We start from the raw sequence: 4982 nt of genomic DNA on the forward strand, positions 1-4982 counted from the left end.
CAAAAATTACAACTTTATTTTAAATAGAAAAGTGTTCTACAAGCGCGGGTCGATTCTGACTTCTTTCGTCCAGAAAGTTCTCTATCCAATTGAGAAAAGCGAGAGAAAAGGAATAGCAGAGAAGGAGAAAGGAAAACGAATGTGATAGGCAGAGCTGCAGTCAGGACTGCCAATCACACAACAGGATTGCCAATCACACAACAGGATTGCCAATCACACAACAGGGTTGCATTCGAGGTTAGAGAAATAGAAAAGTGTTAACAACTCGGCCAATCTGACATTTCATCGACCTCGATCAGAAGCTTAGTTTAACAACATTACTTAACTATTGTTATTTAAATACTTGGATTAAATTATCACATATAGTTAAAAGGTCTTAGTTTAGGTTAGGGTATTGCTTTGCTCTTCGACAGGTCCAGCCTCCATATTTTGCTCAAGCCACTTACGCATTCTATTGGCCTCAACCACACCGTCATATGGGATTTGGGTTAACTGGCAATTTTCTACGTCCTTGATAACGTATCTATCATTCCCGAGGATTTTGTGCACGACGTAGGGTCCTCTGTATTTAGGGATGAGTTTTTTGTTAGTGCCAGCGGAAGTGTCTACATTTCTTATTACGACGAAGTCACCGACATTGTACTTCTTAGCTCTCACGCAATGTCTTAGAGAATATTCTTGACTACGTTCTTGGGAGCTTCGGATTGCATCAGCGGCATCGCGCCGGATAGTTTGCAGATCACGCTCCTCCCGTGCGCCAAGCTTATCCTCAAAGTATTCCGTAAATTTGTCTACTATTTCTCCTTTTTGCTCTACCCCGAATAGAAGCATACTAGGCGATTTTTTTGTGGTACCGTGAACCGAATTATTCAATGCGTATTCTAGTGGCAGGAGCCTGTTTGACCAGTCAGCATGATCGATAGGGTCGCTCAACTTGCCTAGCATGGTTTTAATAACCCGATTAACCCTCTCTACTTGTCCGTTAGCTTGCGGGGAAGCCACTGCAACCTTTATATGTATAATATTCCGCTTAAGTAGAAATTCTCTAAATTCTAAAGATGTGAAGCAGGATCCTCTATTAGATATAATACGCCTCGGTCTACTATAGTAACTGAAGTATTTCCCTAGGGCGGCGGTTACTTCCCGCGTACTCGTCGAATTCGTCGGGTATAACTTCACAAACTTGGTGAAGCTACCAATTACGACCAGAATGTGATTCCTCTTAGATTTTAGTGATGGTAACGGCCCGAAATGATCTACATGCAACGTGTCGAACGGAACAGGTTTCTTAGGGATGCTATACAAGTGCCTCTCATTCGCTCGGACTGGTTGAGCACACATCATGCATTTAAGACAATTATGAATAAAACGCTCTACCTTCTGACGCATTTGTGGGAACCAATAATAATCAAAAATTTTCCCTAGGGTTTTATCAACCGCCTGGTGACCAATCTTCTCATGTATCAGTCTTATTATACTGTCTTCCATCTCACGGAGGATATACAAAACTTTGCGACAATCACGCCTAACTCTAAGGACAAGGCCATTTTCTAGTTCAAATCCCTTCACCTCTGCTTCCTGTAACTGGTCTCGTATGTTCTTGATATTTTCGTCACGTTCTTAGGCAATTTGTGCTTGGAATTCTACTTCGTCAACGGCCAAAGTCACACCTACTTGGCAGCGACTCAGTGCGTCCGCATGCCCCATCAGAGCACCGCTACGGTGGACTATCTTATAATCGTATGATTCGAGCTCAAGAGCCCACCTCGCTATTCTCTGGTTAACTTGTTTCCTCTCTAAGGTCATGGCAAGTGAGTTACAGTCTGTAACTATTTTGAATGGGATTCCCTCCAAGTAGACTCTAAATCGACGTAAAGCATAAATCAAAGCTAATGTCTCTAGTTCGAAACTGTGATATCTGGCTTCTGCAGCGGAGGTACTCTTGGAGAAGTATGATATTGGATGGAATTTCTCGTCATGTTGTCGTTGCAGTAAGACTGCACCAAACCCAGTCGTACTGGCACCACATTGAAGTTCTGTCTCTCGTGTGGGGTTATAAATGGCTAGGATCGGAGGTTCTGTTAACTTAAGTCAGTTAAAGTCAGTGTTCTTTATCAGTAAGTCAAGCAGTGGTCTGGCAATCTTAGAGAAGGACGGCACAAACCGGCGGAAATACGAGAACAGGCCTATGCAGGAGTGTAACTATTTTTGATTGGTTGGTATTGGATATTTCTGTATATCCTTCACATGTGACTCACTTAAAGTGATTCTGCATTTAGATACAGAGTATCCCAGATATTCTATCTGAGCATATCCGAATTTGCATTTGGACAAGTTTAACTTCAAACCCCGTTTACTAATTCGCTCGTGAAGTGTCCGCAATAAAGTCATATGTTCTTCGAAGGTTGCCGTCGCTATAACTATATCGTCCATGTAAATAATTACTTTTCTTGCCTCGACTAAGTCTCTAAATATATCATTTATAAATCTTTGGAAAACGGCCGGGGCATTTTTAAGTCCGAACGGCCTTTTAAGGTATTCATACTGTCCATTCGGCATCACGAATGCAGTATAGGGAATGGATTCAGGTGACATTTTAACTTGGTGAAACTCATTTTTAAGGTCCAAAACCGAAAACACCTTCTTAGTCTCGAGATATTCTATACAGTCTTCTATTAGTGGTAGAGGGTAGTTATCCCGCACAGTTATTTTAATCAACACACAGGCGCCCTTGGCCGTCCCTTTTCTTTACGAGAACTATAGGGGAAGCGTAGGGGGAATTACTTGGAGGTATAATCCCATCTGACTCTAACTCTCTTAATATATTCTGAACTATACTTCGCTCAGCGTAAGATAAACGCCTAGGCGCGCAATGAAACGGCACATCAGTTGTTAGGTGTATCTTCATTTTATATTCCATCGGTTCTACTCTAAGAGCTTTCGGCTGTAAATAAGAGTCTAGGATCAGTGTATTTAGTTCGGCACGCTGACTGGGATGTAAAGAAAAATCTATGTCTAACTCTTCATTTCGGCAGGCTGTTTCAATATTGAATATATCCGGCACTTCGGCAGCGACATTACAGCCGGCACTAACACTCTCACTTCTAGCGGTCATATTTTCAATGTTAAGTGGCTTATAAGCTTTCAAGAGGCTAAACTTGTTTAAGATTTCGACGTCGTCCGGCAGGGGAGTGCAAGGAGTTCTGTTTCTATAGGATACCAAATCGCTTTTCGCATATCTATTTTTTATTTTAGTTACCGTATGTTAAACAATTTCAAGAAATCTCGTCCAAAGATGACGGGCACTAACATCTCATTATCAGGCAAAATATTTATTTTAACGTTTTTTATTTAATTTTTAAATTTCACAAAACATTGTATTTCACAAAGTAGATTCAGCTTAAGTCCACCAATGCTGCGATAGTTATGTTGCGGATTGCTTAAAGTTACTAAGTTGTTCGGCACACACGATTGCTTCATAAAACTAGTTGGACTACCCGTGTCAAAAAGAGTAGTGAATTTATTGAAGTTTGCACTCTCCCGCGGGTTGGTCTTAAAAGCAATACTTACAAAGTTAAGTGATTCCAATTCCATGAGTTCATCTTCTAGAACGGCGGCAACTTGTTGATCGGCAATCGGCTTCAAAACTTTCCGAGGATTTGTGCATGAATAGTGGTCGTGCCCCATTTTCCAGAAGCGGAAACACGAACCACTGGGGCGCATCGGATATGGGCAGCTTGGCTTAATATGTCCCCTCATAGAGCAATTGAAGCAGAGCGATTGGCTGCTCTTCCCAGCTTCGTTGCTAACCTTTCCAGCGGCAGGCTGCTTACCGGAGGCGGCAGGGTGTTTAACGGCGACGGCAGGAGTTACACGCCGAGTGATGCTGGAGTTTGGTTTAAGGTATTTTGTATAATACCGATTCACTAGCCTCTTTAGCTCATCCAGTGACTGCGCCGGCATAAGCAAGTTGATGTTGTTGATTTTGTTTCCGATCCCGTCAAGGATTAGGTCGATGACATCGGTATCCCGGATGTGGCCCTGCTTCGCCAAAGCTTGCATGGTCAAAATATAGCAGTGCAGGGACTCTTCAAGGTGTTTCCACTTCCGCTCGGTCAGTGTTCGATAGACGTCCTGGCGACTGACTGCACTGTCGAATTCTTCAATGACCGCCTTCTTTAGGTCTCGATAGTTAAGAGCAGACGTCGTGGTTAGGAACACTCGAACTGTTCCCTGTAGCGAGCGGCGTAGGCTTTGCAGTTTGAACTGATCGTCTGCATTGACAGTACGCATAATTTCTTCAAAATCCTCAAAAAAATTGTGCACTGACCGTGTGGAGTTATCACCAGTAAATTTTGGCACAGCGTGTTCGATGTCTGCTAACGAGGCTCTGCATCCAGTGGGCCTACCAATCGTGCTTTCCCACTCATAAATTTGTTTTTGTAGCTCTAACATTTCGCGTTTCTTTCTGAGTTCCCTAAGCTGTTGATCCAAGGCATTGCCAGCAATATTGTGCAAAGCAGCGGAGCTAGTGTCGCTGGCTAAACTATTGAAACCGTTAGGAATGCTTGCGGCAGCAGAGCTTTCATAACCCAAGGAGCCGTTAGTGGCGGCGACGGCGGTTTTGGCACGAATATTTGCGGCAGAGGATCTTTCGGCATTGGCGGGAATTTCAACGGCGGCAGTATTAGTGGCGGCAGAGTGTAAGTCGGCGGCAGCGTGTGAAGTGGCAGCAGAATTAATGGTGGCGTCGGAAGCGGCAGAAGGCTTAGCGGCAGTAGTATTAGCGACGGCAGTATTTGTGGTGGCGGGCGTAGCAGCAGAATATTCAGCGACGGCGGCATCAGTGACGGCAGCGCTGCTTTCGCAAACATAACTGGTACTTCCGCTAGGGCCCAAAGTACCGGTGGCGGCAGCTGCACGATGGGCAACGGTATCCTCAGCGTATGCACTAGGGCCAGTAGAAGGGGCAGCCTTATTTG

Source organism: Rhagoletis pomonella, unplaced genomic scaffold (assembly GCF_013731165.1).
Source record: "Rhagoletis pomonella isolate Grant_MI unplaced genomic scaffold, Rhpom_1.0 Rhpom_scaffold_00002, whole genome shotgun sequence".
Lineage (NCBI taxonomy): Eukaryota > Metazoa > Arthropoda > Insecta > Diptera > Tephritidae > Rhagoletis > Rhagoletis pomonella.